General features: G+C 37.8%; 1 protein-coding gene across 1 annotated transcript in view; it reads right to left on the reverse strand.

The window, feature by feature from the left end:
- LOC130083900 (acyl-coenzyme A thioesterase 9, mitochondrial-like) overlaps window positions 1-6,021 on the reverse strand; it is a 77,213-nt gene extending 71,192 nt beyond the window's left edge. Inside the window, exon 1 of the mRNA XM_056248950.1 lies at window positions 5,698-6,021. The gene's annotated coding sequence lies outside the window, so the exon portion shown is untranslated. The remainder of the gene's footprint in view (window positions 1-5,697) is intronic.
- Window positions 6,022-10,613: the final 4,592 nt, after the last annotated feature.

The raw sequence follows: 10,613 nt of genomic DNA on the forward strand, positions 1-10,613 counted from the left end.
AGTTAAGGCCTTTAAGGCCGTTAAGCACAAAAACATCAAAAGACATTAAGTTTTATGTAGCAAGCATTTAAACATTGACATCATAGATGGAATAGACCATGTTTTAGCATGATTTACCATGATATACCAAATTTAGTGTGATTTTTCATGATCTACCATGTTCCAGTATGATTTACCATGAATCTAGCATGATTTACCACAGTTTACCATGATTTCCCATGTTATAGGATGATTTACCATGATATACCACATTCTAGAATGATTTACCAGGATTGTAGCATGATTTACCATGATTCATCACATTGCTAGCATGATTTGCCATGATCCACCATGTAATAGTATTTTTTACTATGATTTACCATGTTTCTATCGTGATTTACCATGATTTACCACATTGCTGCATTGATGTGAAGGGCCAATAAAAATGAAGTGATAAACTCTGACAAAAAATGATTGTGTTATAATAGTTAACATGGAAAAACTGGTTTTCTTTAGTGCTTTGATTTACTGTTGAAAATCAAGTGTGTCAAAATGAGAGTGAGACAATAAGTGGTCTTCTACTGCCCTCTGCTGGCCTTCTACTTATTAATAAAGTGTTTTCACAGGTGCTTTTACACTCATATGTAGACATTTGATCACACACACACACACACATACACACAAAGTCATTATATAAATATATTTTAATGGTCTATAAGCATTTAATGTCTTTGCAAGCTATTAATCAGATTATTCAGCATTTATTCAGAAACCTAGGACTACACACACACATTCTGTTGTAGATACAGATATTTGAACTATGTGATGGAAAAAAGAAATGTTTACTGCAATTGTCCTTCAGGATTCATATTTCTCAATGTACTACAATAGTCAGTTTACCATGGTTTGTCTTAGTTTACCTTGATGTTACCTTGTTGTGACCGAATGTTACACAATAATTTATCATGATATACCACATTCTAGAATGATTCAGCAGGATTGTAGCATGATTTACTATGATTTACCACGTTGTTAGCAATTATGTGAAGCTTCAGAACAGTAAAGTGAATTGAAAGACAAAATATGATTTTGTTATTATAGTAATTGTCACATAAGGTTATTTTTTAGTGTCTGAATATATGAATGCAAAAGCACATGTGAAAAGACTATTAATAAGTATAATGTCCAGCAGAGGGTAGTAGAAGACCACTTATTGCTATAGTACCACTTTTATTTTGAACTACTTGGTTTAATCAGTATCAGGGTTTCCGCGGGGTCATAAAAAGTCATAAAACGTCTTAAATTTAATAATAAGAATTTTAGGCCATAAAAACGTCCGGCTTTTCCATACAAGGTCATAAATTACATTTAGCCACATCTTAAATTTATATGCTCATTCATTCATTATCGCGATATAATGTTTTCTCTATAAAACGATATTAAGAGTTCGATAAATGTTAGATCATGTTTATGCGCCAAAAGCGGAACGAAACTCATTTGAACCGCGCGCGCCTCACGGAGCGTTTATCCGCTCGGCTCAAAGTCCAAACGGCAGCGTAGCGTGATCAAGCTCACTAGAGCAGACGCGTTCTTTTACTGTCTATGGTTAACTTTGATCAGTCTCGATCACGAGATCCAGTGAGAAGCACTTGAATTCAGCGAAGAACACAAATGTCTCAGTGATTTAAACCAGTTTAAAGGCAGATGAAACAGCGCTGACGAACAGGAGAAACACTGTGCGCAACTATACAGTCAGAAAGCTTTTCCATCTACACATTTACATCCTTTACCATGGTTTTACTGTAACGTTAGCCTAGTAATATTAACTGCACCATGAAATGTGGGATACATATTGAATTGTATTATATTATTAATGTAGACAATGTATTAAAGGACTAATGGAATATAATTACAGTATTTATGTATTTAGGCTATAGCCTACTGTTTTTCATACATTTCATAAAGATACGTGCCATCAAAGTCAGGCAACACAAACCTGTTTCAAGACTTGAAACAATATCCCCCATTAGCACATGCAGAAACTAAGAAATTAATTTTGAAATAAAGATATTATTTTTGTTAAGGAAAAAATACAAATGTTTGAATGTTCTACCTCAGATTTGTGAAATGTTCACCTGTTTGGCAAGTGTTTGTCATGATATGTTTTGACAATAAAGAGTAGTTTAAAACCACAATTAACACTCTGGTTTCTACAACTTTCAGTTAGGAACAAAAATCTGCCTTCAAAGTTCAAAGAAATAAAGAATTGACATTTATCGTCATAATTATCGATATTGACTGATATTATCGTGATAAGTGTTGTGTTGTTCCTGTGTTATTGATACTTAGGAAAAGGGAGCCTTCAGTTTGTTACTCTTAAGAAAATGGAACCTTTAAATAATTAAACTTATTACTTTTAATGAAAGTCAATAAAAAAAGACTTTTGAAAGGAAGTTATTTTTCGTAATTCGAGTAGGTCATAAATTTAAATAATATTGGTCATAAAAAGGTCTTAAAAGGTCTTAAATTTGACTGACTAAACCCTGCAGAAACCCTGAGTATTGTGCACTAAAGCAAACCAGTCTTTCAATGTGAATACCATTATGCATGCTTACACACACACACAAACACACACACACACAATTGTGGGTTATGATATTGTGAAAATCTCTTTTTGTGGTCCTTAAGCATTTCAGATATTTATTTGTGATGTAAAAATATTAAACTTTCTAATAAATCATTATTTAATATTATATTATAAGCATTTGTTTGTTAGCCATTGCTGAAAACTGGTTAAAAAAGATTAAAAATATCTAATGCTGTTGCTCCCTCTAGTGGACAACAGCGGTTTTACAGCCTACATAAACGGTTGAAATGAATGACAGGAAATTCGTTTTATTTTTTTACTTATATCTCGGGAACGAGAAAGTGAAAAAATCTGAAACTCAGAACTTAGATAGGGTTAGAGGAGCCCTCTTGAACAAGACCCTCCCCGTGTTGCTGAGTGATTGCTGTCGGGAGTAATGTCCGTTTAAATGCATATCTTTGTGGGCTTATATCTCGGGAATGCCCAGGCCAAATCGCACCAAACTCGAATCGAAGCTAGATGAGGACGAGCCCTTTCCAACAAGCTCTTCCACAAGGATCTAGGTGGTGTGGATCAAGAGTTACAGCCGTTTCAAGTTGGGGTTCTCACAGATTAGCGATCCGCGGGGGGGCGCTCCCGAGCCCCGCGACGAAAGATTTGGATCAAGATCCCCGAGAGGACCTTACCATCAAAAATTGAGCGGGCAGAGACTTTCCGTTTTCGAGTTATGAGTGAATTCGTGCTTGGGGGGGCGTGGCCCAATGTTTTACTTTCGTTTTGAGGCTTCCTGTGACAATTAATTATAGAGGCAAATTTTGTCTGATTTGTCTGAAATTTTTCAATGCCGTACAGAGTGATATTACACATGTTCTTGACCTTTTTTAAAGAAGATCTGAGCATTCATTCAAGAGATCAGCATTTACAGCCAATACAGGCAATTTGCCATAGGAAATGTATGGTTTTAAAGCTTTTTGACAGTTATAGCGCCAAGTATGGTCCGATCTCCATGAAACTTTGCATGCTTCTTCACCATGTTATGACACATATGCTCACCAATTTTTGTTTAGTTCTGAGTTTTTATTTATGATTTATAGGCTTTTGTGTGTATTTGACACGCCCCTTTTCTAAATGACCCTGTTATAACCATACGAAAAATGCAAAAGTTCAACTTTTTTTCAATGATTATTGATCTAGAGAGTCCAGAGAATTGTCCTAGACTGGTCTGGTTCCGATCGGGCGAAAATCCAGGGACTAGTTCGCAAAAGTAGGTTTTTAACATATTCGTGAATATTTAATGAACGATTTGATTGACAGCAATGGTTCTAGAGGCAAAGTTGTTCAGCCTGAGGAGATCTATCAAATGATATGCATATTTTGGGGATGTGTGCAACACCACCTGATTACAGAGCCGTAAAACTTGTTAGCACCAACTAGTGGCCAATTTCTTTCAAAACTCTTACAGACCTCTTGGGCCATGAGTCAAACATGTCCGTCGAGTTTCGTTCCGATTGGCCTCCGTTAACCTCGTGTAATAGGTGCTCAAATTCATTGGCCGATGGCGGCCATGTTTTTTGAGTTACGCCAATTTCCTCATACACATACATGGCACCTTGGACCAAGACACTGCATACCAATTTTTAAGTCAATCGGACTAACGGTCAGGTGGTCATAGCCCGATTTAGGTTTTTTGTGTGTTATAGCGCCACCTAGTGTTAGGTCGACGCAATTTTTTTACTGTGACCTCAGATTGAACTCATACACATGTGTTCCAAGATTGGTGAAGATATCTCATTTACTTCTCGAGTTATAGCCATATTAGTAAAATAGGCTCCTCCCACAACGATCATTTTACTCCCCCTAGCGACCGTGAATCGAAAATTCAACTTTTTTTCAATGATTATTGATATTCAGACTCCAGAGAACATGTATGCATTTGTCTGGTTTTGATCGGGCGAAAAACCAGGGACTAGTTCGCAAAAGTAGGTTTTTGACAAAATTCAAAATGGCGGAAAAATTTGCATACCGGAAATGAAATCGGAGATATACGTTTTGTTCTTCAGGCCTCCAGCTTTCCAATGATATAAGACACTTGAGTCTACGACATACGGTTTAGGAGTTATGAGCAGTTTCGCGCAATTGATTGCTGTAGCGCCACCTATAGGCCAATCGGGGTCATACTTTCTGAGGCTCTCCTCGATTTTTGTACTACCATCTGACAAAGTTTCAGAGCTCCAGCACTTACGGTTTGTTCTGCACGATGCGTTTTACGGCAGAAGAATAATAATAATAATAATAATAATAATAATAATAAAAATCAGTACAAATACAATAGGTTTTCAGCACTTCGTGCTTGAACACCTAATAAAAATCAGTACAGATACAATAGGTTTTCAGCACTTCGTGCTTGAACACCTAAAAATCCTTACAATTACAATAGGTTTTCAGCACTTTGTGCTTGAACACCTAATAATAAGCGACCTTTTTGGCGGTTATAGCGCCACCTATGGTCCGATCTCCATGAAACTTTGCATGCTTCCTCAGCATGTTAGGACACATATGCTCATCAATTTTGGTGAACTTCGGACTTTTTCTTCAGGATTTATAGGCTTTTGACTGCATTTTGCCCTGAACCATTTCCTAAATGACCCTGTTATAGCCAACCAAATGCAAATTTTCAACTTTTTTTCGATAATTATTGATCCTCTCACTCCAGAGAACATTTCTGCACCAGTTTGGTTCCGATCAGGCAAAAAACCAGGGACTAGTTTGCAAAAGTAGGTTTTGGACAAAATCGGCCATAAAATTTTTTCCGAGGCTCAAATCGCGAATCCGAGATATACATCTTGTTCGTCCTGAGCCAGGGATCACAGGGATGTGAAAATCTTGATTCTAGGTCAAACGGCTGAGGAGTTATAGCCATTTTAGTAAATCGTGTTGCTGTGGCGCCACCTATGGGCCAATCGGGCTCATACTTTGATAACCTCTCCTCGATTTTTGTACTACCATCTGGCAAAGTTTCAAGGCTCCAGCACTTACGGTTTGGGCTGCACGATGCGTTTTACGGCAGAAGAAAAATAATAATAAAAATCCTTACAATTACAATAGGTTTTCAGCACTTTGTGCTTGAACACCTAAATATAATTCTGTCGTCATGACGTAGTGGCTGGCTATTTATGCCTCTTGCAATTTTACGAGTTGGTCACTCGGTGGCAGCAATTGTCAGCTTTATCGTTCACTAACATTTTCCTCAGTAAAAATGTTTTAAACAAATAAAGGAATAGTGCAAAAAAAAAATGTTCAAACGATACATTCACATGAGATGAAGACTCCAGTCATCAGTAACCTAATACAACTTTATTTTATTTCACATGGAGCAGGTCGCCTCACGGGGACCACTGTGTTGAGATCACATGTCCAGCCAAATAGGGGAGAGTGGGGCTGGTTGGGTTGGGTCCATAGAGGTTGGGTCAAGGGTTGCTTGGCACACAGTTAAATTCTAGTGCACTAGAGGGCGCTGCCACAAAAATCTGACATTAAACTGACTGCCCTCTTGACCACCTGAACACACCCATTTACTAAAATCATCATTGAGGTGAGGACAACTTTTCAATTTTACAGTGTCAAACAAATAAAATAAATCTAAACTAAATACATTTTAGAACTATGATAGATAGAGATATATAAAATGTAAGGATTTCAGTTGATAGAGATAGGAGCAGCTATATTTTGATATGAAATTTAAAAGTCTCTGATGAGTGATGCTATGTGGCTAACATCATTTCTGTAAAGAGGTGTGTCCTAATGTGGGTGGGGTTGGTTGACACACTGATTTGGGGGTTGGTTGACGGTGCCATTTGGTTATAAATGTATTAATTTATGCATTTTACGTATGTTAAAACATAATTAATATTATATATATATATATATATATATATATGTATATACATACACACAATATAATACACATATTATATGTTGTATGTTTATAAATATAATTATGCGTTACATTTTTATTGGGATTGTATGTTAAATTCTCATTAACATAAACTTAATTCGTTTTTATTAATTTTCTTTAAGAGGTCAAAATGGTCAGAAATTATTTAAGAACAACAGACAGGGGAAAGACACCGACACAGATTATGCTTGAGGCAGCCAGACAGGTGAAGACTCAAAACAGAAGTATTAGGAGCACAGCAAAGGACTTCAAAATACCATTCAGCACACTAATCAGATACTGCCACAAGACCAGCCAGGATGAGATTGAAGGCAAGAAAGAGCTATAGGTGTAGCTGTTGGAAATTTATCCTCCAGATTTGGAAGAGGAACTGGTTAAGTATCTGTCAGCCAACATTTACTTTGGCCTATTACCCAGGGAGGTTAAAAAGCTAGCCTTTCAGCTTGCTGTGTCACATAATATCAAGGTGCCTGAGACCTGGTCAGAGCTGCAGCAAGCTGGCCGTGACTGGTTTACTGCCTTTTTGAAGAGGCACGCTTCCCTTTCAATCAGGAACCCAGAGGCCACAAGCCTTGCTCGTGCTACAAGTTTTAATAAAGAAAATGTTAAAGCCTTCTTAAACAACCTAGATACAGTCATGCATAGGCACAGGTTTCCTCCAGGTGACATCTGGAACATGGATGAGACAGGTGTCACTACAGTCCAGAAACCAAACAGTGTCATTGCCGGGCGGGGATTTAAGCAAATTGGGTCAATAACCTCTGCAGTGCGAGGGTCGCTTATTACCCTTGCCTGCGCAGTTTCAGCCACAGGGAATAGCCTTCCTCCATATTTTGTCTTCCCCAGGGTAAATTTCAGGGACTACTTCATTCTGAATGGACCTACAGGTTGCAAAGTAGGTGCAAACCCGTCAGGGTGGATGAAGGAAGAACACTTTTTTGAATTCCTGAAGCATTTTGTGGAGAATACAAAATGCACAAAAGAGAAGCCATGTCTCCTTTTGCTTGAAAACCACGAGTCTCATCTCTCTGTCAGTGGCTTGAACTATGCCAAAGAAAACGGTGTAGTCATGTTATAATTCCCCCCACACTGCTCCCATCGGCTACAGCCTCTTGACCGCACTGTGTATTGGCCTCTGAAGAGGCATGTCAACACAGCCTGTGACTCATGGATGCTGAACAACCCTGGGAAAACCATGTCTATGATGTGCCTGGAATTGTTGCCACAGCATACCCATTGGCTACAACCCCAAATAACATCCAATCAGGGTTCAGGGTGACTGGAATTTTCCCCTATAACAGAGATTTTTTTTTCCAGAAGAGGCCTTCGCCCCATCTTATGTTACAGACCGGCCAAACCCCACCCAACTGCCAATCTTGTTGCTGTCCCTGATGAGCTTCAGTCTGTCATTGACAATGCTGTGCAACAGCTTCACCCTGCCATTGACAATGCTGTGCCCGGACCAAGTGGTTTTTCTGCTGGTACTGGGAGACTTCCCCTAACCCCAGAAGAGCTGCGCCCATTCCCTAAGGGTGGGCCTAGGAACGTTAGTGGTGCCATCAGGAGGAAGAGGAAGACCGCCATCCTGACAGACACACCAGTCAAGCGACAACTAGAGGAACAAAAGGCCGCAACAAAGAAGAGACTCTTCAAAAAAACAAGAAGACACAACTGAAAGCTCCATCCAAAGCTCAAAAAATTGGAAAAGGAGATCATCATCTGAGTCTGATGAAGAGGAATACTGTCTGGTTTGTTTAGAGTCATATGGGAATAGCCGACCTAGGCTAGGCTTCAATGCCTGTATTGCAAAAAGTGGGTCCACGACTTATGCACTCCAGATCTACCAGTCTACATCTGCCAGAACTGTGATTCACCTGCTTGAGACACAGACATGTTGACATGCTAGTTAGCCTAACAGCATACTGCATTTTTTCTGTTACTCCTAATACTACACACACACACACAAACTCACACACAATTTACGTATGTTAAAAATAATGAATATTGTATATAATATATATAATATGTAATATATAGTAGGCCTATATAATATAGTATATATAATATTATATATATATATATATATATATATATATAGACATCATATTATAATAATACTATTTATAAATATAATAACTGTCTGGGGCATTTAGAGTCTTAAGAGAATAGCCGGCCTGGGAAAGTTTGGCTTCAGTGCAACTCGCATACACACACACACAACCCACACATACAAACTGTTGTTTAGTTCAAATGAATACAATGTCGTTTGTTTTGAGTTTTATGGGAATAGCCGGCCTGGGGAAGTTTGTCTTCAGTGCCACTCATACACAAACAAACACACACACACATAGTATTTGTTTTTGGTTTGGTTAATAATTCGGTTAAAAATGGGCAGAAATTCTGTTGAATGTTTTACTGCTTCTGGTTTGAATTAAATGCTCAATTTCTTTATATTTGTCACCTCATTCTTTGTAACTATCTGTGTCAACCAACCCCATTGCATGTCCCAACTAACCCCCATACTGGGGCTGGTTGGCACAAGTGCACAACATGACTTTAATGATGAATAAAACATTTCTAGCAATCATTTGTGAACATTAAATGTATCTGTTGATTAACTGAGATCTTAACCTTTCAGTTGTTACTGGTTAGACTATTTTCACATATAGCATGACTGAGAAATATGACAGAGAGAGTGTGCCAACCAACCCCGCTCTCCCCAACTACTCACTTCAGTAATCCAACTGATATTGGACACGTTTACTTGTGGAATAAGTCAATCAAGAGAATACATATGTGATATATGAAGCAATATAGATGTATATAAAGATATTTAAGGTTCTGTGTTGTTACGACATAACATACTTAATGCTGCACTCACGTGCTATCAGAAAGTTAACTACGGTAGTTAAAAAATTGGACATGAACTCCCGCTCAAGTCAAAATTTACTTATAGCACGTGAAGGCAGCAGCATTATACATGTGAATAAAATATTAAAGGCATTTTAAAAATATTGATAAAAGTTTGTATATTTATATATATATATATATATAAAACAAAAACATTGAAACGGCATGCATTCATTTGTCAGTTTTTGATCATTCTGGCACAGGTAGTGTGTACATGAAAGGCATCATATTAACTTCCATATTAAATCTGTACGTTAACTTCTTAAGTCCATTGCAGGGCCAAACTACCATTTTTCACAAATTTCCATGGTTGTTTATAACATTTACAATAATAATAGTGAAAAAAGTTCATATTCCAAATTGTCAGCATTCTGAAACATGCAGATATAACTGCAAAACCTGATTCTTTTCCATACTGTCACCGAGCGCCAGGGGCGTCACTAGGATTTTCATTTTAGGGGGGCTAAGCCCCCAATATGACTTTTTTTTTTAAATTATAAAAAAAAAGGTAACATTTTAGTTTAGGATCTAAAGCTCATTATTAACCATTTTCATTACCATGCAAAGGCACGGTTTTATAATAACTGTGGTCCCAAATGTGAGGTAGGGCAAATAGGGTGGTTCGGGGTCTCCCCGAGAAAATTTTGGTTTCTCTGATCTACATATGTGCATTTTAAGATGTTCTGAAGGCCAAAAAACTTGGATAGTGGGCAGCTGATTATTTTTCTCTCCTCATCAGCATCACACTCTTTTTCTCTTTGTTTTTATCTTGCCCAGCTGAGCTTTGACTGATTTAGGCTTTTCATTTTTGTCTGTCAGTGAAGAAAGTAAACATAGGGTCAACTGATAGGTTGATTTTGCCTATGAATCATTTTCTCAGACTCGTTTATTTACTGAAAGCTACTAAAGGTAATTAAGTTTATTAAATGCATTCACAATATGTAGGCTAGTGGCTACACATTCATTATTGATCTTATGCCTAATACAGGGCCGTAGACAGGGCTTTATAATCACAGAGGTCCTAAATTTGAGGTTGGTAGGGGGTTCAAATTTTTTATTTATCTGATATGTGCATTTCAAGACGTTTGAAGACCAAAAAAAAAGGATAAGATATAGCTTTAAAACCATGTCAGTGGGCTGAAGCCCCCCTAAAAAGGGCCCTAGCGACGCCCCTGCCGAGCG

The sequence above is a fragment of the Rhinichthys klamathensis genome, unplaced genomic scaffold (genome assembly GCF_029890125.1).
Source record: "Rhinichthys klamathensis goyatoka isolate OS25496 unplaced genomic scaffold, OSU_Roscu_1.1 h1tg000059l_1, whole genome shotgun sequence".
NCBI classification, from domain to species: Eukaryota; Metazoa; Chordata; class Actinopteri; order Cypriniformes; family Leuciscidae; genus Rhinichthys; species Rhinichthys klamathensis.